The sequence below is a fragment of the Microtus oregoni genome, unplaced genomic scaffold (assembly GCF_018167655.1).
Source record: "Microtus oregoni isolate MIOR12 unplaced genomic scaffold, Mior012 000008F_ref0000371, whole genome shotgun sequence".
NCBI classification, from domain to species: Eukaryota; Metazoa; Chordata; class Mammalia; order Rodentia; family Cricetidae; genus Microtus; species Microtus oregoni.
In genome coordinates this window covers 32,184,260-32,209,503 of record NW_024543067.1, presented here as the reverse complement: position 1 = coordinate 32,209,503, position 25,244 = coordinate 32,184,260, and the positions used below count along the sequence as shown (strand labels likewise).

At 45.5% G+C, this 25,244-nt stretch overlaps 1 pseudogene; it reads right to left on the bottom strand.

The window, feature by feature from the left end:
• Nucleotides 1-21,960: 21,960 nt before the first annotated feature.
• LOC121451951 lies at nucleotides 21,961-22,594 on the bottom strand (annotated as a pseudogene).
• Between the last annotated feature and the right edge of the window lie 2,650 nt (nucleotides 22,595-25,244).

Below are 25,244 nucleotides of genomic sequence, written 5' to 3'. Positions count from 1 at the left end.
ATCCAGTTTCATAACAAAACATTAGCACATGCTTAACTGATACAGCTGCTCCAAATTCTCCCAGAGCACAGCCAGAGTAGGCCTCCCAGCAATAGCTGTGCGGTCCCGGGTGGCAAGGGGCACTGAGAAGGCTGTCTGCCTATCTGAATCACACTCTACTCTGGCCCTGTACAGAGTGAATCTGCCATGCCCACACCACACCTGTGATACATCATGGGTCACCCTTTTGTTTGTAGGACACTTCCACTCCCTGCCCACTGCTCCACCTCCCCTATGAGCTCAGATGCAACACCAGGCTGAATTCACAAAGGACACTCCGACTCCTTGTTGATTTACTGATTGAGTCTGTTTGTAATGGTCTGTCCTGTCCCTTTAAGAGACAAGCCATGCCCACTCCCCCCATCCATCAAGGCAAGCTGATCTTCAGCTTTCAAACTGAGTCCCTTCCTTTCCAGAGCTTCTGTCTCTTCCTTCTCCCCACTTCTCCCCTTCCCCTCTCTGTTTCTCTGTCTCTCTCTCTCTCTCTCTCTCTCTCTCTCTCCTCTTCCCTCTTCTCCCCTTCCCTTCCATAACCCACTAAATAAATATCCAACCCCACTCTGCATGGCATGCCTATCCATCTCAGTCTCTCACCCACCATGTGACTTCTTGCCTGGGACCCGGCTGCCTTTGAGGCCTGCTGTGGTCTCATGGCCCATTGCCAACTGCCACGACTCAGGGACCTGCAGCATTTTACTTAAACCATTACATTGTTACTATGGAAACCACCAGCTTCTAGTGTAACTGTGGGACTCTGGCTTTATACTGACTTTCTCAGTTTGTTCCTCTGGCTGGGTTAGGAGGAACAGCTGGGAGCAGGACTGGAGGAGTGGTAGTAACCCCAGGGATGATGTTCAGTGGCCCCGGCAGATGGAAACCCCATCAGATGCAGCCCTTTGGCTGAGTACAGGCCAGAGCTCTAAATTCACGGTAGACATGGGTTCACATCTTGGTGAGCCATCACTTGTATCAGACCTGTATTGACTAGATGACTATGCCCTCAGAACGATCTGGTAACTTTGAGGCATCAGCTAACCTTGGAGACAGGACCTTGCGGGAGAGCAGGCTGGGATGTGGCTCTATCCACTGTTTGATTGGTCGTTTGTTTTTGGTCAGGTCATATCCTTATATACGTGTGTTTATTATATATAAGATCTATACCTTATATCTCTGTGTTTATTAGGATGAGATCTTTATAGTTCATTCTTTCTCTCATCTCCCAGGCCTTTTGCCCAAGATGTCACCTATGCTCATCACAGATCATCACTACAGCTTCAGCTACGTTCCTGTCACTCGCCCAGCCACCCATTCATTCACCCACACTCCTGTACACCCGCTCATGTCTTCATTAAATAGTGTCTAAATGTTACTGTACCCCAAAGACTGTCTTATCAGGTAGGAATATGAAAATGGCTAAGACAGTTATCTCTCCCTGTCCCCCGTATGGCGGTAAGCAGGAAGGTGGCTGCCCACAAGCCATGAAGTGGGTCCTCAGCAGACATCACTCACAGTCTCCTGGTGCCTGAACTTGGGGATTCCCAGCATCTGAGCTATGAGAATAAATATTTGCTGTTCAGCAACTAAGTAGATAAGCAAACAGCTGTGAGAAAAATAGCATCAAATAGCAAAAAAAAAAAAAAATGCATTTGCCTATGCTAGGAGTTAGACTCCTTTTTTATAGGAAAGAAAACCTTCAAGCTTAAAAAATACAGTTCTAGTCTAATCCTCTTATTTAAATAAAAAGCAAGAAATTTCTGGGAAAAGTGGCCTTTTCCCAGAACCCTGCTCAGTGGCCTAGGTATATAAGGATATGACCTGGTTAAAAATAACCAACCAACCAAACAGTGGATAGAGCCACATCCCAGCCTGCTCTTCCTCAAGGTCCTATCTCCAAGGTTAGCTGGTGGGTTTCTGGGGAAGTTAAAAAGCAGGGGCTAGATTGATAGCTGGATAAGCCCATGCCCCCATCTGACACTGTTTACCCATGTGTTAATCAGCTTATTGGAACTGCCCGTAGGGGTAGAGGAGGGATGACATGCATAGCCAATGGGTGCCTGGCTGTCCTAGGCCCAAGATGCATAGGTAGAGGAAGCTGAGCCAGCTGTGACAACCACTTGCTGGTGTGGGGCAGTGTCAGGGCTTGATTACCTTGTTTTCTCTGACCTTCTGCCACTACAGGAAGCTAAAGTGATCAAGAATGTGGAGCTGGAGTCTGGTCCAGGCATATTGAGTCAATCCATGGTCTAACCCACATACAGCAGAGTGGCTAGTGTGCAAACCCACATACAGCAGAGTGGCTAGTGTGCAAACCCACATACAGCAGAGTGGCTAGTGTACAAACCCACATACAGCAGAGTGGCTAGTGTGCAAACCCACATACAGCAGAGTGGCTAGTGTGCAAACCCACATACAGCAGAATAACTAGTGTTCAAACCCACATACACGTCAAGTGGCTTGTGTACAAACCCACATACATGTCTTGTAAGTATTATTGCTGTCAATAGTGATCACAGACACTCGGGGTCACAAATGATCAACCCAAATCATCCATGATTATTTTTATTGTAAATACAGGGAATGACTTTAAAAGTGAGCCTTGGTAACAATATGGTAGAATGGGGAAATTTACTAGGTGCATCCCACCTCAATGGGATAATTACCCTTGACCAATAGTGGCTAGGTAGAGTCTGGGAAGCTAGTAGACATGTTTTAGCACGTCGTCATCACAACAAAATTTGACTCCAGATATATTGCGGTGAGTAAAAAGGGCTTTTTCACTAGATCCATGTTGTCTCTAAGGTGGTATATCAACAGAGATTTTCTTGGCCTGAAATTTCTATAGCGAACTGTGTTTAGCCTCCTTGGCCCCGCACCATGCTGCCCAAGAGACTTACTCCTTCTCACCTCATCCAGGTTACTGAGACACTCAGCACAATTGAGGGACTGGCAGTGAGGCAAAGAGGCCACAGATCCTAATTACTTCCCATCCTCCATCAGAAAAAGGTAAGGTGGGTGGTACGTTTCACCTGTGTTTCCGCACGCAGAATGACCCGTAGATACCCTAAGTGCTCTGTACACTTCACCTTCCCTTCAATGATGGTTACTCTTAGTTGTCAGTTTGAGGGGAGATAGGCAGTTTTCTGGGTGGTGCTGTGAGTGAGGACATTTTTAGGAAAGAGCTGCTGAGGGAGAACCACACCCTCACAGAGGGCAGCACCTCTTGAAGGCATCCTACAAACAGAGAGGTCTTAGAAAGAATTAGTGCTGCTTGCTTGCTTGCCTCTCTCGTTGACGACTACATCTTATCCTGTGATGAGTCCAACTTTTCAGCCTTGCAGTGTGGATTGAAGACCAGTGGCTCTCCAAGATTCCTCCAGGCCTTCAGTACCAGATGGGGACTACTGAGGTATTTGGCTTTGTGGACCGAGCAACTCTTGGGTTACCAGTCTGTCTGGTGTCTAGACAACCACTGTTGAACTAGCCAGACTTCTCAGCTGTAAGACAGTCTAGTAAATTCCATTTTGTAATATAAGGACATTCTGCTGGTTCAGTTCTTTGCCGATGTTCCCTTCCCAGGCCATTTCCTCAAATGCACTCAGTGTGACAGAAGTGGGGGAAAGGTCACAAAATTGAGCCCTTCAGAGCCATCATCCCAAGAGAACCAAATGAGATGCTCTCTGCAATTTGTTTGGCTTTTGGGGATCAAGGGAGACACAAACATAATGGCCTTCCAGGAAGAAACATGCGGTACGGACTGGGCTCATCCATTAAAAAGGTTTGAGACAGTCTCAGAATACTCAGCTGCAGTGACTGGTGTGTTCCTCTTCTGAAGACAGTAAAGAGTGTAAAGAGGTAACTATTTTTTTCAGATGTGCAGACAGTGGCATGACTTCCCAGGAACATGAAGAAACCAGCAGAAAATGACACTAGCAAACTAACACAACAGCATGATCAGTCGCACACTCAAAGAAATGGAGATCTGCTGGTTAGCTGGCGAGGAATTCTAAACGCAGGTGCTCAGCAAGCTGAGAGAACACAGGTGGATGCACACTCAAGTCACAGATCAGGCAGTGGAAGTGGGAGGAGCCAGGGCCAGGCTATACAACCTGGGACCTTCAGTCACTCTCCTAAACTGCAGACCTTCAAATGTAAGTTTTCAAAAATATTGACGGGGACAGAACATCAGGTAAACAATGTATGAACAACAACAACAAAAGTTCAAGAAAGGGTTAAACAAAGTTTAGAGCTGAAAAATATAAGGCATTGTCTTACTTAGGGTTTCTATTGCTGTGATAAAACATCATGACCAAAAGCATGTTGGTGAGGAGAGGTTTGGGTTGGCTTATGCTTTCAAATCCCTGTTCATTACTCAAGGAAGTCAGGACAGAAACTCAAGCAGGGCAGGAACCTGGAGGCAGGAGCTGAGGCAGAGGCCATGAAAGGATGCTGCTTACTGACTAACTAATAATGACTTGCACAACCTGCTTCCTTATGGAACCCAGGACCCCCAGTCCAGGGCTGGACCCTCCCTATCAATCACTAATTAAGAAAATACCCTACAGTTGGATCTTACAGAAGCATTTTCTCAATTGAAGTTCCCTCCTTTCGGATGACTCTAGCTTGTGTCAAGTCAATATGAAACTAGCCGGGACAGTCATAAAATGAAAAAGTATAATATTTCATTTCAATGTGTACTTCAGGAAGCAGAAGAAAGCAACAAAGATAGGTCACAGGACAGTGTCCAGTCAGAAGAGAAAGAAAGGGAAAGAGAAAGACTGAAAACAAATGAGAGAGCCTCCGAGAAGGATGGTGTGCAATCGACAGTAGCAACCCTTGTGGAGCTCTCCGAGGGAGTGGGGAGGAAGGGGTGCTGGGGCGCTGGGGTGCTGGGGCGCAGAGAGCTTACTTAGAGAAACAATGGCAGATGTTCTCATAAATCTAGGGAGAGCTGTGAGCATACTGGTACTGCAATCCACTAAGATCCAAATGGGTTTTGTAGTGCCTGAGTCGCAGGGACCCCAAGAAGACCACTAGAGACTCATCGAAATGCAAAAGCAAGATGGAATTATGCAAATCATGATTCTGACCTCGTCTTGCACCCAACGCAGAGGGAGCCAGAGGAGGTATCCCTCCGTTCTTAGGTAGGGCTTATAAAGGCAAATAAAATAAAATAAAATAAATCACAAATCTATTGTTATGGGCATAAGGGGTACAGGTTGGTTCCAGTCCAGGGGATTTTCCACTCTGCTGATACCAACCTCGAGCAACTGGACTCCAGCATAGGGAACTTCCCGCTCTGCTGACAGCACCTTCAGCAGCTGGGCTCCAGTTTAGGGAACTTCCTGATCTGCTTACAGACACCTTAGGACCTAGTACAAAAATAGAGTTGGTTTTGTCGCTTTGGTTTAAGCCAAAGAAAATACTGCAGACTTGATAACTAACACATTTTAAAAGAGAGAGCATTAACAGCATCAAGAGGAAAGAACCTTGTCACACATAAAGGACAACTGAAACCGTACAAGTCAGTGACATTATTCAGGGTGCTGAAGGGACAAGACCATTGCCCAAGAACCTCCTACCCAATAAAGGTGTCCCCCACAACAACAAAAGAGATCTAGAAACTTCTCTAGACAAACGTCGCAGACTCCAGTGTGTCTCTTTTGGGCGAACTGCTTGGCTTCAGAAAGAGTGCACTAGACACACACATACGCAGTTAACAGAAACTGTTAAATCAGCCAAGCACTGAAGTCGGACCACTAAAGGTCCTCTGTGCTTTAGAGGGCTCCAAAGCTCCGACTATCTGTAGAAATCAATTTTATATGTCCCTAATGTGTCCTATCACCAGGAAAGGAAAGTAAATTTAGGCAGTTTTATATCAGAACCAAGGGTACCTGGGCAGTACATTGCCATCAAATGAGGAAAACACCCAGAAACAATCTTACCAGAGGTTGGATTGTCTGTAAAGAAAAAGAGCGAACGTTGTTTGACAGGCCAAGGCCATTTTCTGTTGTGTTGGTTCTCTTCACGTCAGGAGCAGCCAAGGGAGACCGACCCTGGAACAGAATTCACTGTTCTGTGCCCGGGGCCTTGCAGCAGCTTCACAAGAGATGCTCTGTAGGGCTCGTGTTTGAACCCTGGTCCCCAGAGAGCATGCTGCTTTGAGACGCTGTGTCAACCTCAGGCTTCTCCAACATTTTCCACTTGCAACCTCTTTGCACCCAAGAAGTTTGCAGACATCCCAGGTATGTAGGTATATAGGTAAAAATGCGAATCAAACATTTTCTGGTAACTGTTAGGGCAAAAGAAGCTCCATTGTATGCTAAACTTCTTTCTTGTTACCGACCAGCCATTTCTATCTGACTCTAGTCCCTAGATGACAAATTCCCAGTCTTAATTCTACCGATCTATAATAAGGCCACTACCACAGTTTAAAGCCAAATTGGAAGCAAGCTTTAATTAAATACTGGCCCAGATGGACAGGTTCTGGAGAGGTCCATACCCAGGTTCCTGGGAAACTGGCCCAGAATCAAGTACGTCATGGGCTTAAGAAGGAAAACCCATAATTCATTGCATTTCCCATCAGGTTCAATCAAGGACAAGCATACATCCTGACAAATTTCCTGCCTACGTAGCTGCTGTTCACACGTGATTGAGCACATCCAGTGCAGGTGGGTCAAACAAACTTGTCTAGGGGAGTGAAAACACGTGACTTGTTATCTGGTAACAAGAGCCTCTAGCTTTTCAGGAACTGTCTGTCCCTGGGCAAGGGACTTGCAGATCAGAGGCATTTGTGTTTCATGGATCTCTAAGGAATAGTAATTAAAACTTAAAATGTAACGACTCTCACACCAGTGACCCCGAAAATGTACAGTTGTGACTACTTGTTACAATGTAATTGTTTTCTTTTTCTTCTGTAACTTGCTTACACAGATAGCCCAATATTGGTTTGAGTTGCCTTAATCACATAACTCGTCAAAACAGAACAGTTTTCACTTGCTTGCATAGATATGAAAGGTGGTCACATAGTTTTTCTCCTTTAAAAGTCCTTCCTCCCACACCCCTCCTTCATGGCAAACTCAGATTGGCTCAGAGGCTGCTCATCCTGCTAGCAGTTAATCAATAAATTTTTAAATTAAAATTAGATTGAGTCTATCGTGTTTTCCTAGGGGAAAGCTTCATAACAATAAAAAATTATAAAAATATATTTTATAACATTTCTTTGGCATGCATTTAATTTTACAGTCTATTAAAAATTAAAGCAAATTTGCATACTAACTTGATGGATGTGCTTGTTTGTCTTAATGCAATCCAAAGAATACTAATTAGATCCTTACATGTGGAGAAGTGATGATAGAAAAATATTGAAAGTCTATTTTCCACAATTAAACCGTGACATTTCTGTAAGAGCAGGGACTGGGGTACATTCAGCAAAAATACTGCAGTTTGTATCCTATGGTTGCCTAGAGTGTGAGCGGAGGTGGTACTGCATGGTGAGGTGGTGGCATGGTGCTGTCTGAGGGTTGTGTGTCCAGAACCAAGTTTGCCGAGAAGTCACATACGCGACCTGTGGGACACTGCCAGAAATACCCAGACCCATTCCATGTTTGCTGCCTCCTCTGCTCTCAGTTTTTTGTAAACTCACATTTGAAGACCCACAGCCTACGAGAGTTTCATTAGGAGTTGCTTGAGGACTTGGAACTCTGGGGCTCAGCCCTTAGGCTGTACAGCTTGGCCCTAGCTCCTGTCTAACCTCTGCTTCCCTATCTGTGACATGAACAGTCTTGGGATCCCTCCACCTTGAAGTCACTGTAATGGTCTGTCCTATCACTTTAAGAGACAAGTCCTGCTCCCCCCCCCCCTCCATGGAGGCAAGCAGATCTTCCTTCTACATCTGGCCTGAGCTCCTTCTTTTTTATCTCTCTCCCAAAGAGGCACCTTCTGTCTCTCTCCTTTCTCTCCACTTCTCCCCCCTCCTCTCTCTCTCTCTCTGCTCTTCTTTCTCCCCTTCCCCCCTTCTCTTTCCCCTCCATAACCCACCAAATAAATGCCCACTTTCTCTGCATTATGTGTCTATCTGTCTCTGTCTCTCACCCTCCACGTCTCCACCCTCCCTTCCTGGGGCCCACTGTGGTCTCGTGGGCCACTGCCCGCTGCAGCCACTTGGGGTATGGACCATTTTATTTTTACTATAACATTTGGTGCTCATGACTTGGCCACATTCTCTCCATGTTTCCTCCTGCCTGTGGGCAGGCCAGCTGAGGACATGTGGAACCCTGGGCTTAGGAACCAGGTTTCTTTACAACAGCTCTGCATTCTATCTGCCTGAATGCCAACCTCTATGCACACCAGCGGCTTTGGTGGTGAGTTTTCCCCTTCCAGTCAGCCAACTACAGCCTTCACAGCTACAGTTGAGCCCTTCACTGACATTCATCTCTGGTTGCTTCCCATAGCTAAAAATGTGACTGGACTAACCAAGTTGGTCCTCCCAAGCTAGCACTACACATGCTGTGTGGTGCATTCGATTTGGGTGCCCAGGCTCCCTCGAATTTTTCTTTCTTTTTTCTTTTTCTTTTCTTTTGGACTGCTCATAAGTGAGAGACCATCTGCTGTAAGAGACCACTTGGAGCGAGCAGACTCTAGCCTCTGGCTTCCGAGTCATACGGACCTTAGCCAGTCAGGCTTCAACACCCCGCCTAGAGAGGAGACATCCTTCTATAGGTCCTGTGGTGTTTTTGCAGGTTTTTATGTTTTCAGCTATGGTATAAACCCTCAAACTATCAGCCACCTGCCTATAAATGCTCCTGCTGACTCCACTTTTCCTCAAACTATCCCTGCCACCACTAGTGCTGATCTTAAGGAAACCTATAAGATTAGTTGGATCCATGAGGCAGCTGTTTTCATTTCCAGCCCTTTCTTCCCATGGCAGCTTGTGGTGTAGCAATTCAGTGACAGGATGGATCATGTCTCAAGGTCTCTCTTGTTATTATGTTTAAAACTCCCACATTCAAAAACATGGCTTCTCCATACAACATGTGACAGCTGCCATTTTGACAGAGGTCAGGTGACCTTACTGCCATCTTAACTAAGAACCAGGTCAGGTGACCAAGTACCACCATCTTTAGTGTGATATTTCCTGCCTGGTTTCTGGGTGCTCACTTTGTTACATGTGTGTTTTGTGCTGTGGCATGCCTTTGTTAGGGCCCACCAAGAGCATCCCTTTCACCCAATTCCAGTTCACTGTGTGTGTGTTTGTGCATACATGTAAGTTAAATGCACCTGTGTTTACAGTTAAATGTTGTAATTGTCTGTTTATTGTATCTCATTCCAGACTACAAAGCAATAAGTCTCATGTTTTAAACTGGTATGTACTTTTAAGTCTCTTACAAAAATACAGTATATTTAATCCAACCATGATTTAAAATACATTAAGCTGTTCTCTACTATTGTCAATTTTACTGTTAACCTTCTATTGTAAGCAGTTTTTCTTCTTTCTGTCTTCTACAAGTGTAAATCTCACATGATAAGTTGAGAGCCAGTATAGTCAAGCTTAGACCCAGCTCTCTAGGAAGATTCTATAACTTATCTATAACTGATAAACAGCCCTCCACTGCTCAGAGATCTGGGGAATATGGCATTAAAATGCTTAATTATTAAAAAACTTTTCATAACAAAAAGAGACAGGTTGGCTCCTAGCAGTAGTACTCGATTTCCTCCAAAGAAGACAGAAGACAAATGGGCACAGAACAACGTCCATCTGTAATTTACTTCAATTGTCAAGCACTGACCACTGGGAAAAACTACCTTTCATCTAAACTGAAGATCTCCAGACAGTGGACAGAATCATTGGAATCGGCAGCCTAGCTGCTCAGCTCAAAGAAGCCTTTTCATACAGATTTCTAACCTACAAGATCTTCTAAAATCTGACAGGCCCTGCGCTAAACAGCAAAAGTCAAATACAACCCTCAGTGACCATGGAGGACCCTGAGGAGTAGCTCTGGGTGCCAACCAAGTAAGTTCTCTGTCGTTTTTTAATCAATAACTCAAGTAGAATTTTATCCTTCTTAAAGATCTCTGATGCGGTTTGACAGCTGAGAGGTTTTGTCAATTTAAAAGGACAGACAACCTCACCAAACAAATTTCAAACTTCAGTAAAATACAAAATACAAGTTATTAAGGTGTGTACCTGCAAGTTATAAAGGTGTGAGGACAAGTGCATGCTATCAAATTCCTCTCTCACGCTGTCTTTCATAGTCTTAAAAATACTTATCATTGTGCAAAAACATCTGTCACAGTCATTCTGACACAAATAGGTTAAAACTTATGTTTTCACAAACCCCAAAAAATTCTTGTGAGTTCCAGGGAGCTGAATTAAAGGATCCACCTGAAACAAGTCAGATATACTCCTCTCAATTCTCTGGTCCTAAGTGTTTCTCCCTAAACTTAACTTTGTCCTCTGTTCTGCCAATGCCTTAAGGTGTAAGAGACACCAGGTATTTCCATACCACAAACACCAGAAAGGAGCAAAAAGACCAGCTATGCCAGGAAGTGACCAACACCCAGCTTTCTCAATTCCCCCCCACCCAAGATGATGCCCACAAATAAGCAGGAAGCAATCTTGAGAATCTGCCATCCCAATTCCTTTAACCTGCAATACAAAAGAGATGGGAATGTAATGGTCTGTCCTGTCCCTTTAAGAGACAAGCCCCACCAACTCCCTCCCCCATTTGCCGAGGCAAGCAGATATTCTGCTTCCAGCCTTCCCCCCTTCCTCCCTTTCTCCCTCCTCTCTCTCTCTCTTTCTCTCTGCCTCTCTGTTTCTCTTTCTCTCTCTGCCTCTCTCTCTGCTCTCCCCCTTCTCCCCTCTTTCCTTTCCCTTTCTCCTCCATAACCCACTAAATAAATACCCACTTTCTCTGCATGGTGTGCCTAATAGATCTCTGTCTCTCACCTCCTACCTGGCTCCCTGCCTGGGACTGGCTGCCTTCATGGCCTGCCATGGTTGGCTGCCCACTCCCACCATTTGGAGGGTGGCACGGTTATATCTATACCATAACAGTCACCTGGCACATGTTCTCCCCATCACAGTGGCCTATATTCTGTAAAGCAGGAACCAAATTGTTCCTCCCTGAACCTGCTTCCTGTTAGGACTGTAGTCACAGTGATGAGAACAGCAACCAGTGCAGGGCAGAAGGTAGGCTGAGGCTCAAGTAACAGAGGAGGATGGGAATCCAGAGAACCCCAGTCACCTACGGGGTCAAACCAAGTGTCCAGCCACAGTGTCCACTGGACAGTGACCTGGAGAGGCAGCCAAAATAGCAAGCCAGGAAGGAAGGCTTATCTCCTCTCCCCCATAGACACACACAGCCAGACTCTGAAAATGCCAACAGCTCAGAAGCCACACCAGGTGTTTACTTCTCTTCCCTTTCAATATAAAAATAACCCAACTCAACACATTTTGAATGTCAAAGGAGGGAAATTAAGCCATCCATCATTTCAAACATGACCTCGTGGCCACGATATCTTTTTGACTGAGCTGTCAGACCTGGGCTCTTGGCTCTTTGTTTGTGGGTTCCTTTGTTTTAACATTATTGTTCAAGTGCTTTCCCTAGAATGCACCAAGAAAACCCTGCAATGCAACTGGAATGCTATCTGAGATTATAGAACGTCAGTGTTCCATCTTCTGAAGGATTCTTTATGGAGCTCTGCAGAGGTGAACTCCAGGCTGTTCCCACCACACCCGTGATGGTCTGCACAAGTCTGCTGTGAGTGGCACATTATTGCAGAGCAGATGGCTGTCTCGTCTTAACTTAGCATCTGAAAGCAGTTCACATCCCAAAGGGGTTAGCCAAGCTTTATTTAGGGCTGGTGTAGTCTGTTAATGGTGTCGTATTTAACATGACAGGTTTGGGATGGGATGTGTTGGCGGCAGTGGGCAGCTCACAGACTGTCAGGTCCTTTTGAGTTATGCTTACACACACCTGTAATGAATGCAGGCCCTCCTTCTAATATATATTATATCATATATTATAAATCATTATGTATTATTATGTAATGTGTATTCTAATATTGCACAGCTGCCAGTATGGCGCTGAGACATGATTTTCCCTTTCTCTGTTCTCTGCAATATATCTCCATCACACTAAATGGCGTGAGATGTATCCAATCCAATTCTAGGTTCAGTATTGAGAAATCCACTATTGTTTACCCCATGCTGTTTCCAATATCAACTTATTGCTAACAAAAACGTATTTCATTTCTGCTGACTGTCCCTGAACCTTCAACATATGTACAATAAATCAGCAATTCATGAATAAAAGAACAAGCCAGGCTTGCTGGTACAGACCCACCCTACTAGCTACACAGAAGGTTGAGGTAGGAAGATTATAAATTCAAAGTTATAGTTCAAGGCCAGCCTTGGTGGTTTAGTGAGACTCTTTCTCAAGTTAAAAAAAAAAAACTTTAAAAGGGCTGAATGATATAATTCAATGGTGGAGTATTTACCTAACTGTATAAGGCCCTTAGTTCAATCCTCAGTATCACACACATGCGCGCACACACACACACACACACATACACACACATACACACGCACACACGCATATGCTCGCATGCACACACACATACACACACATGCACACACATGCACACACACATGCGCACGCACACACACACGCACATAAAAATAAAGATAAAAACAAAAACTATAATATGGCTCTTCATTAGACTGAACACCGAATAGAAAATCAATCTGTGCTTCCGTCTTCGCTGCCGGGACCATTTTTCTGAAGTGTTCCGCGCTTTCCCACTGCTCTCTTTAGAAACAAGCATCCTTGTCTATTAAATTTCGAAGGGCTTCTAATACTACTGACAGTTAACAACTGGTGCTTAGCATTCTCAGTGCACTGCAAGTACCTTTAGCTCATTTGTGTCTCATCCACAGGAAGAATAGGCATCCCATCATCCTCCACAGGGAGAAAACCTGACTTGGGAGGTTTAGCAGCTTCTCTGTGAGAGGTAGAACTGGGCTCAGGGTGTACCCGGCCAGAATGTAGCCTAGTGTGGCCCGAGGCCAGGCCCTGTGTACACAGCACACACACACACACACACACACACACACACACACACACACACACACGCCAGCATCTCTTCAGTCTCTACCTCCACGTGGCCCACACTCTGCACTCCCCTGATCCCTTGATATAGACATTTCGTGAACCGCTGTGGTCAATCAGATAAGGTAAGATACGCTGGACTTCAAGGCCAAAGCGTTTTATTTTTAGTCTTCTCACCAGTCCCTCCTCTTTTTCAGTAACAGCTTCGAAAACTCAGAAGCACCTTTGTGTATGCAGGACTACAAAGCCTGGGGTGGCGAGACAGCAAAGGAAGTTCTGTCTGGTGAGCGAGCCACACAGTTCTGTACTGGGCTTTGCTTGAGCAAGAATTTAGTGGTAATCAGCTGTAGTCAGCCGGGAATGTTACAGCTCTGTCACAGTGTGACCTTGCCTGGAGCTTTCTAAACTTTCTCTACCTGCAACTCTTTTCTGCCAAGAAATTTTTACTTAATTCCAGTTTGTAATTATAGAAAGAGGGTATGCAAATCAAACATTTACTGATCGTAAAGAAATGGTTTTTTTTTTTTTGGTTTTTTTTGTTTTGTTTTGTTTTTCAAGACAGGGTTTCTCTGTAGCCTTGGTGCCCGTCCCAGAAGTAGCTCTTGTAGACCAGGCTGGCCTCGAACTCCCAGAGATCCGCCTGCCTCTACCTCCAGAGTGCTGGGATTAAAGGCGTGCGCCACCACCACCCTGCAAAGAAATGTATTTTTTTTTTTTTGGTTTTTCAAGACAGGGTTTTTTTGTGGCTTTGGAGCCTGTCCTGGAACTAGCTCTGTAGACCAGGCTGGTCTCGAACTCACAGAGATCCACCTGCCTCTGCCTCCTGAGTGCTGGGATTAAAGGCATGCGCCACCATCGTCAGGCAAGAAATGTATTTTAAAGTAGTTCTTTGGTGTACAAATAAATCATTTTAGCCTTTTCTAAAGTCAAAAACAATTTGCATATTAATGAATGTGTCATCATTATTATTTATTTATTTTTACATATGTGAGGGTGAGAGTGCATGTGTGCACATGTGTAAGGTTGTGGGGCACATGTGTGCACATGTGTAAGGTTGTGGGGCACATGTGTGCACATGTGTAAGGTTATAGGGGCACGTGTGTGCACATGTATAAGGTTATGGGGCACAAGTGTGCACATGTGTAAGGTTATAGGGGCACGTGTGTGCACATGTGTAAGGTTATGGGGCACAAGTGTGCACATGTGTAAGGTTATAGGGGCACGTGTGTGCACATGTGTAAGGTTATGGGGCACATGTGTGCACATGTGTAAGGTTATAGGGGCACATGTGTGCACATGTGTAAGGTTGTGGGGCACATGTGTGCACATGTGTAAGGTTATAGGGGCACATGTGTGCACATGTGTAAGGTTGTGGGGCACATGTGTGCACATGTGTATGGTTATAGGGGCACGTGTGTGCACATGTGTAAGGTTATAGGGGCACATGTGTGCATATGTGTAAGGTTATAGGGGCATGTGTGGGCACATGTGTAAGGTTATAGGGGCACGTGTGTGCACATGTGTATGGTTATAGGGGCACATGTGTGCACATGTGTAAGGTTATAGGGGCACATGTGGGCACATGTGTAAGGTTATAGGGGCACATGTGTGCACATGTGTAAGGTTATAGGGGCACATGTGTGCACATGTGTAAGGTTATGGGGCACATGTGTGCACATGTGTAAGGTTATAGGGGCACATGTGTGCACATGTGTAAGGTTATCGGGGCACGTGTGGGCACATGTGTAAGGTTATAGGGGCACATGTGTGCACATGTGTAAGATTATAGGGCACATGTGTGCACATGTAAGGTTATAGGGGCACATGTGTGCACATGTGTAAGGTTATGGGGCACATGTGTGCACATGTGTGTGGAGGTCAGAGGTTGATGTTGACGGTCTCCTCTATAACATCTCTACCTTATATTTTGAGTTGGAGTTTCTTACTGAACCTAGAGTCTACCAATTCATCTACACTGCTGGCCAGAATGCCGTAAGTTCTTCCCTGTCTTCATTTTCCCAGGGCTGCAGTCACAGACATGCATCAGCGTAGCTGGACAGTCACAGACACACACCACCATGGCTGGACAATCACAGGCACGCACCACCATGGCTGGACAATCACAGGCACATACCATCATGACTGGACAGGCACAGACACGCACCACCATGACTGGACAATCACAGGCACACACCACCATGGCTGGACAGGCACAGACACGCACCACCATGACTGGACAATCACAGGCACGCACCACCATGGCTGGACAGGCACAGACACGCACCACCATGACTGGACAATCACAGGCATGCACCACTATGACTGAACAGTCACAGGCACGCACCACCATGACTGAACAGTCACAGGCACGCACCACCATGACTGAACAGTCACAGGCACATACCATCATGACTGGACAGGCACAGACACGCACCACCATGACTGGACAATCACAGGCACGCACCACCATGGCTGGACAGGCACAGACACGCACCACCATGACTGGACAATCACAGGCATGCACCACCATGACTGAACAGTCACAGGCACGCACCACCATGACTGAACAGTCACAGGCATGCACCACCATGACTGAACAGTCACAGGCATGCACCACCATGACTGAACAGTCACAGGCACCGTGGCTGGACAGTCACAGGCACACACCACCATGGCTGGATATTTCACATGGGTGCTGGGGGATCAAACTTGGGTCCTTACACTTCCACAGCAAGCGCTTTACCCACTGAGCCATCTCTCCAGCCCTGCTTTATTATTTTTGAATAAAGAATTAAATCTGAGTATTTGATGTTGAAGACCAAGTATCTTCAATGTGTTTCAACATATTGATATTAGGTTTTATAATCAACAATGCTCATACTACTGCTTCACATAAATACCCAGGGAGAAGTGGCAGATGTGGGGCTGGGGAGATGACTCTGAGGCTAGGAGCACTTACTGCTTTCCTGAAGGCTGCAAGTTCAGTTCCCAGCACCCACATCAGGCAGCTTGCAGTCACCTGCAAGTCCAGCTCAAGAGGATCCGACCGTGTCTTCTAGCACACACTAACCCGGAGGTACATGCACATGAATAAAAAATCCCAAAAAAGAGAAAAAGGAAATAAAAAATTGGCAAAAATAGATCTAGGACCCTTTCAGAAACTCTTGAAAATTCTGTCCTATCCAAGCTAAAATGCATTAAATAAATCTTTGTGAAACGCAAGTCAGCAGCTCAAACAGCAAATTTTAAGAGCAATCATTCTAACGCAGCACGTCTAAAAGATGGACTGATTTGATACGCGCTGAAGAACGGTGATAGGAAAACATCAGTCTTCGTCTTCTGTAATTCAATCATTTTGTTTGTAGGATAGCGGGAAAATGTACATGTACAGTGTCATAACTCCTTAGTGTCCGTGTAGACAGGGGCCATGCTTCACTCACCAACTGGCACCCACAGCACCCTTTCCTCCACATGAAGTCAGGCAAGAGGCTACTGACCAGCACCTTGAGATTAACACTTGATGCTGCATCTAGCTGGAGGCGACAGACTTATGGCTCCATCTCCGCCATCTGCCAGATGGTTTCAAGATTCCACATTCCACATGCTTGTCACCTGTTCCTCAAAGGCTCGGGTCTAGTGCTCCTTGTTAGACCACAGGTGGCCAGACTATAAACTGACTGACAAGAGGGAGCGCATACTGTCGAGCAAAAGGATTGTAGAGCCAACGGGGCAAAAAATAAAAGGACCCAGAATAAACAGCAACATCCCCTACAATCTAGCAGATAAACCCAACCTCTGGGAGCATGTCCCAATGACTAGTGACATCTTATACAAACAACTTCAGCCTGACTCCTGCCTACTTTATTGCCCTGGACATGAAAGAAGCCTTCTTTACTGTCCTTGACACCCTGACTCATACTTCCTCTTTGCCTTCACCTGGGAAGACCCTGATTTTCGGTCCTCCAGACAGCTTACATGGACTATTCTCCCTCAGGGTTTTCAGGACAGCTCCCATTTCTTTGGCCAAGCTCTGGCTAGGGATCTATCGACCTTTGACCCTGGTCCTAGCACACTTCTCCAATAGGTTGGTGATCTTCTCTGCAGTCCCACATTGCCTCTGTCCCAACAGGCCACCTCTGTGCTCCTGAACTTCCTCAGATCCCTGGGATATCGAGTCTCACCAGCTAACACTCAGCTGTGCTCTTCTACTGTGGTGTATTTGGGTGTTCAACTCAGACCAGGGTCTAAGACCCTCACCTCTGAGAGGGTCCAGGCCCTGCGGGATTTACAGCCCCAACCACAGGGGCTCAAATCCTCTCATTTTGGGTCCTGTTAGGGTTCTTCCGTCATTGGATCCCTAACTTTGCCATCACTCAAGCCTTTGTACCAGGCAGCCTCTCACCCACTCGGCCATTGTCCATCACCATTTCTCTCTACTGCAAGATGCCCTTTAACAGCCCCTGCTCTTGCTCTTCCAGACCCCATGAGACCTTACCTTCTCTATCCAGATGAGAGGTCAGGAGTGGCCACAGGAGTTCTAACCCAACAGGCTGGGCTGCGAATCAGGCTGTCATCTTTTTATCCAAACAGCTGGACCTCACCGTCTGTGGATGGCAACCATGCCTGAGAGCCCTGGCAGCAGCAGTTAAACTCACCCAGAAGGCTCCCAAGATCACCCTGTCCAGGCCAATCATGGTATATGCCACCCACCACCTCGCAGACCTTCTGAGTTATTCCCTCTCTCTCTCCTTGGGCCTTCACGAGTCCAGGTTTTTCACTTACTGTTTCTAGAGAACACCCAAATTACTTTGGCCTCCAGTCCTGCCCTAAACCCTGCAACTCTCCTTCCTGCCCCCTTCCCCTCTGGTACCTCCTCTCACTCTTGCCCAGAGGCTGTAGAGGCTTTAATCTCACCTCCACCTCCTAGACCAGCCACTGACAGATCCCCAACTCACCCTGTTTGTTGATGGAAGTGCCCTTATAGATAAATCAGGAAACCGCCAGGCAGCATATGCAGTGGTCACTTCCACTAAAAGAGTTGAAGCAACCCACCTGCCAATGGGAACCTCATCACAGAAGTCTGAATCAATTGCCTTGACTAGAACACTCCAGATAGCCAAGGGCCAATTGGCTCATATCTATATTGACTCTAAATATGCCTTCTTAATAGCCCATACCCACTCTGCACTCTGGAAGGAAAGGGGCTTTCTTACTACCAAGGGCACACCTATAGTTAATGGCCCCCTTATAGCCCACCTTTTGGAGGCCCTCCAGCTCCCTGCAGAAGTAGCCATTATTCACTGTTGGGGACACCAGTCCTCCAAGGACCCAGTGGCCTTAGGCAATGCCAAGGCTGACTCAGTGGCCCGGGGGCTGGCCTCCAGCTCCTCAGACTCCACAGAACACATTTTGTTTCTAACTCCCTCCTATCTGCCCTGTTACCAACCAGAAGAGAGGGATAAACTCATAAAGTAAATGGGGGAGGGGGAGCACACAAACAAAAGATGGATGGTTCTTCTCATATCACCATCTCACCCTTCCTCAAGACCAGGCATTGTCGATCATTTCAGACATCTACCAGACCTACACACAGGCCACAAGGCTTTGTTCCACTTCTTGGAGCCCCTCTTTGACCCCACCCATCTCCGAGATGGTATTTCACAAGTTTACTCCTGCCAGATGTGTGCCCAGGCCAACCCACAGGGGGCTCTCCACATATGTCAGTCTCTACACCAGCTTCATGGACACCAACTGGGTGAAGATTGGCAGGTTGATTTCACACATATGCCTACTCATAAAAAACACTTGTGGACACTTTTACAGTATGGATAGAAGTGTTTCTGGCCTCCAGGGAAATGGCAGATATGGTGGCTCAGGTACTCCTGGACCACATCATTTCTCAATTTGGCATTCCATAGACCATCCAGATGGACAATGGGCCAGCCTTCACTTCCAGGGTCATGGAGCTCATGTCAGAAGCTCTCAACATCTGGAAATTCCACATCCCCTACCATCCACAATCCTCGGGAAAGGTGGAGAGGGCCAATGGACTCATCAAACAACAGCTAACCAAGCTCTCCACTGAACTCAGGTTATCTTGGCCCTCCCTTCTCCCCATTGCCTTTACTCATCTCAGCTGTTCACCCCCCGCCTTGCCTACCTGAGACTAGCTCACACTCGCAAGGAAACACTTAATTCAGTGACTCACAGTCCCCACTACCAATGACAAAATTCTATCCTTCCTAGGGATGGTCAGCTTCTTATGTTTTTAGATCCCCTTTTTATCCTCCTTCCCCGCCATATAAGGCCTCTCCCTATGAGCCTCTTCTTGTAACTATTGTACATTGCCAGGCCTTTTCAGAAGCTTTGATGAGCCCTCTCAGCCAGAACCACCGATCAACAGGATGAAATAATAGCTCTTACCATGCTTTTCAGCTAGCAAAGGGACTAGGCTGCTCTGAACCCAGCTTCTGATGTGTGGATCATTTGTTTCTGTCACCCACCACATTTGATTCCAAATTCTAGACTCTGCCTCTTCAGTTGCTTCTTCCTTCCCTGGCTCTAACCATTCATCTCTCCCCCATACTCAGTAAGTGGCCTTTCTCTGGCTCCTAGAGCCTGCAAGCCCTCAGAGGCCCCCTACCACAGGGTCAACTCTAGTTACTAAGGCACTCCTCTCCTCCTACTGGAACCCTCCCTGTGTCCTTGCCTCCTCCCCTTAGGAGCTGCCGGCTAAGTCTCAGTTTCCTTTTTGTTGGTACTGTATTTGCTTTGTAGTTTGTTTGTCTTAAATTTTTATTTATTCTTCTCTCATATAATGCAACCCAACCAGAGCTTTCCCTCCTCCACTCCTTCCAGTTTCCCTCCTCCTCCCCTCTCTCCAGATGCACTCACCTTCTTGTGCACACAAGAAAAGAGCAGACCCCCAAGGAACATCATTCAAACATGGCACAACAAGATTCAATAAGACCAGGCACAAACCCTCATATCAAGGTGGGATGAGGCAACCCAGTAGCAGGAAAAGGGCCCCAATAGCAGGTAAAAGAATCAGAGATACCCCCTCTTCCACTGTCAGGAGTCCCCCAAAACATCAAACCAACAACCATAGCATATATGTAGAGGACCTAGAGCAGACCCATGCAAGCTCCGGGATTGCAGCTCCAGGCTCTGTGAGGTTCCATGAGCCCTCTTAGTTAACTCCACAGGTGCTGCTCTCCAGTCTCCTCAATCCCTCTGGTTCCCACAATTCCTCCTCCCTGTCTTTGGCAGGGTTCTCCAAGCTCCAAGGGGAGCGGGCTGATGAATACTTCCAACCTGGGCCCTCTCCCTGATTAATGTTTGGCTGTGGGTCTCTACATCCACTCCCACCAGTGGGTAGAGGAGCTTCTCTGATGATGACTGGACTAGGCACCTCTCTATGAGTGTAGTAGAATGTTTCTTCTTCTTCTTTTCTTTCTTTCTTTCTTTCTTTTCTTTCCTCCTCGTCCTCCTCCTCCTCTTCCTTCTTCTTCTTCCTCTCTCTCTCTCTCTCTTCCTCTCTCTCTTGCTCTCTCTCCCTCTCCCTCTCTCTCTCCCAGTCATCTTTGGTCTACCCTAAGTCTCTGGGCTATCCAGTCTCTGGTTCCTGACCATCAGAACAGTATCAGGCACGGACTCCATCTTATGACATGGGCTCAGATTAGACAAGTCATTGGTTGGTCACACTCACATGTTCTGTGCACCATTGCTTCAGCACATCTTGCATGTAGGACAGATTGTAAGGCCAAGATTTGTGACTGGGTTGGTATCCTAGTACCGCTACTAAAAGCTTTGCCTGGTTACAGAAGATAGACGGTTCAGGCTCTGTATCCACCGTTACTAGGAGTCCTCTCTAGGGTTACCCTTGTAGATTCCAGGTAGTTTCCACTACAGTGGATTTGCACATTGCCACCTAAATGCCCTCCAATTACAGTTGTCTCTCCCAGTGCTCTCCCCCTCCATCCCTGCAACCTGATCTCTCCTAGTTCCATCCCCACCCACCCCCAACCCCCCTGCAAAGTCTATTTTATTCCCCACTTTCCAGGGAGAGTCTTGTGTATCCCTTGAGCCCTCCTTGTTACCTAGCCTGTCTGGGTCAGTGGATTGTGGCATGATTATCCTTTACTTAACAGCTAATACCCACTTGTAAGTGAGTACATATCATGCTTGTCTTGCTGAGTCAGGGTTACCTCACTCAGATTTTTTTCTTGTTCCATCCATTTGCCTGTAAACTTATGATGTCATTTTTTAAACTGCTGAGTTTTTTTTGTAAATGTACCACATTTTCTTTATCCATTCTTTGGGTGAGGGACATCTAGGTTTTTTCCAGCTTCTGGCTATTATGAATAAAGCTGCTATGAACATAGTTGAGCAAGAGTCCTTGTGGTAGGATGGAGCATCCTTTGCGTATATGCCCAAGAATGGTATAGCTGGGTCTTGAGGTAGATCTATTTCCAGTTTTATGATTTCCAAAGTAGTTGTACAAGTCTGCACTCCCACCAGCAATGGAGGAGTGTTCACATCCTCTCCAGCATGAGCTGTCACTTGTGTTTTTGACTAGTGTAAGGTGGAATCTCAGAGACATTTTGATTTATGTTGAGGTCTTTGATCCATTTGGACTTGGGTTTTGTACAGGGTGATAAACACGAATCTATTTGCATACTAAGTGCAGAAATCCAGTTAGACCAGCACCATTTATTGAAGATGTTTACACTTTCCTACCGGTATTTCTGGCTTCTTTTTTTTTTTTTTACAGAATAATAAACACCTTTATTACATGAGCTATGATGGTTTATTTGCCTTTCCGGGCTTTGATCTTCCTCAGATAGAACTCCAGCTCCTTGCCTTCTAGCACATAGCCATCGGCTCTGCCACACTGGCCTGGTCTTGAAGCGATACAGGCCAGAAGCTTGCCCTGCTGGAACTGCTCCTCCAGAAGACTGCTGATCTTGGCGTTCTTTTTCCTTTCAACATATTTCTTCTGAATTTTCTTTGATCGTTTTTTATTTAATATTTCTTCCTCCTCAGGAGTCAGCTTGGCCCCTTTCTTGCGGCCCAGGGGCAGTGCATAGTGGGACTCGTACCACTGTCGGTACGGGGTGCTGTAAATGAGCACAATTCAGTTCTTGACCAGAGTCTTGGTGCGGACCAGCTCGTTATTGGACGCATTGTAGACGACGTCGATGATCCTTGTTTTGCGAGTACAGCACTCTGAACCCCAGGAAAAGTTCCCCACATTCAATCTTAGGGCACGGTACTTCTTATTGCCTCCTCGCACACGGACCGTGTGGATGCGACGAGGGCCAATCTTAGTGTTAGCCGCAGGCCGTCCCAGCTCATACTTCCGCTTCTTGTGGTAGGGCTTTCTCTTGCCCCCGGTCTTGCGGTGCTTGTGCCAGTTGTCCCGAGAGATGCCCATCGCTCAGCGCTGGCAGGAAAGAGGAAGCGCAAAGTTTCACGGTCCGGTTTCTAAAACTCAGCCCTGTCTTCTTTCTGGCTTCTTTATTAAATAAAAAACCAGGTGTTCTTAAGTGTGTGTATTTACATCTGGGTCTTTGATTTGATCCATCGATCAACATGCCTTTTTATGCCAATACCATGTGGTTTTTATTACTATAGTTCTAAAGAACAGCTTGAAATCAGGGGTGGATATACCTCTGGAAGTTCTATTATTTTTCAGAATTGTTTTAGCTATGCTGTTTTTTTTTTGTTGTTGTTGTTGTTTTGTTTTTCTAAATGAAGTTGAGTACTGTCCTTTCAAGGTTTGTAAAAAATTGTGTTGGACAGCTAAGCGCTGGGCTAAGCTCCCAAAACCCAGTCAAAGAGAGGGAAGAGCAAAGGGATCAAGACCATGATGGGGAAAACCCATAGAAATAGCTGACCTGAGCAAGTGAGAGCTCACTGACTCCAGACTAACAATGAGGAAACCAATATAGGACTAAACCCTCTGAATGTAGGTGACGGATGTGTGCCACTGGCAGTGGGACCAGGATTTATCCCTACTCCTTAAATTGGCTTTTTGGAGCCCATTCTCTATAGAGGGATACCTTGCTCAGCCTAGATATGGAGGATGGGGTTGGGGGGAGGGGGCTTCGTCCTGCCTCAGAGTGATATGCCAGACTTGGTTGACTCCCATGGGAGGCCTTATCCTTTCTGAGGAGTGGATAGTTGGGGGAAGGTGTGGGAACCGGGATGAGGGGAGAGAGTGGGAACTGGGATTGGTATGTAAAAGCAACAAAAAAAGGACTGTTTTAAAATATAAAAATAAAAAAAAATATTTTAAAAAAAAGAGAAAAAAGAATTATTTTGGAATTTTGATGAGGATTGTGCTGAATCTGTTGACTGCTTTTGGTAAGGTGTCCATTTTTCCTATATTAATCCTACTGATGCATAAACATGGGAGATCTTATCATCTTCTGATATCTTCTTCAATTTCTTTCTTCAAACCCTGAAGTTTTTCATACAAGTCATTCACTTACTTGAGTGGAGTTACCACAAAGCATTTTATATTATTTGTGGCTATTGTGAAGGGTGTTTTTCCCCCTAGTTTCTTCCTTAGTCAACTTGTCAATTGTATAGAAGGGCTACACTAAAGGTGTTTATTAGCTATAGTAGTTCCCTGGTAGACTTTTGGGGGTCACTTATAATATAATTGGTAAATAATGATATTTTGACTTCTTCCTTTTCAGTTCATATCCCCTTGATCATCTTCAGTTGTTTTATTGCTCCAGATAGAACTTCCAAGTACTATACTGAAGAGATATGGAGAAAAAGGGCAGCCTTGTTTGTTCCTGATTTTAGTGAAACTGCTTTGAGTTTATTTTCATTTAATTTGATGCTGGCTATCAGCTTGCAATAAATTGCCTTCATCATGTTTAGGTATGTTCCTTGTATCTCTAATATCTCCAACACTTTTATCATGATGGGTGTTGGATTTTGTCAAATGCTTTTTTCGGCATCTACTGAAATTATCATGTGGGTTTTCATTTGTTTGTCTGGTTTTTTTAGTTTGTTTATATGGTGGGTTATATTGACTGGTCTTCCTATGTTGAACCATCATTACTTTTCTGGAATGAAGCTTACTTGGTCGTTGTTAAGTTTTTCTGTCAGCGCAATAATCCAAATTAAACCAAATCAGACCAAATTAAGAAAAGCCCAGGTTTAATGGGTGCCAGTGCTTCTGGGTAACCCCGGGAAAACATGGAGATGGGGAAAGGAGAATTGGAAGAACCATGTGTTCGTTCTCTGGGAGGCAGTTTAAATAGCCTACGAGAGTGGTCTTGGTCCTCCCTGGGGAGGAGTCACCATTTGGTAGGCTTTCTTGGAGGTAGAGTCTGGACTATGACCACTTCCAGGAGAAGGGGCTTGGAACTTTCCACCAAACATTTTAGACTCTTTGTATATATGGATGCCAGGGAGCTGGGATGACTCTTCCAATCAGTCATGATGGATGATTCTTTTGATATATTCTTGAATTCATTTTTTGTCAGGGACCAGCCTCAACAAAAGCACCTCTGTACCAGAGGGTGTTCCAGTCAATAATGAAATTGTCTGTGTTTAATTTTCCATACACTGTTATACCCCAATACAAAAGGCAACAAAAGACTTTTTTAGCATGATACAAATGACAACTCACGCAGTTATTGCTTTAACACTTTGATTCATCAAGTCATTAGCGTTTTGTTGTTTAGGCAGTGAAGCCACCCTAGACCAAGTATCCTGAAGGCAGCCACTCCCCAGGTGACCTCATATTACAAAAGAAGGAGCAGAAGTACACTTATATATCAGGATGGAAATAGGCTCACATTTTGGGGCCCTCATGTTTTTGAGTATTTTATTGAGTATTCTTGCATCTATGTTCATAAGGGAAAATAGTCCATAATTCTCTTTTCTTCTTGAGTCTTTGTATAGTTTGAGTATCAGGGTGACTGTGGCCTGATAAAATAAATTTGGCAATGTTTCTTCTGTTTCTATTTTGTGGAATAATTTTAGGAGTATCGGTGTTAACTCTTCTTTTAAGGTCTGGTAGAATTCTGCACTTAAACTGTCTCTGGGCTTTTTTTTTTTTTAGGTTGG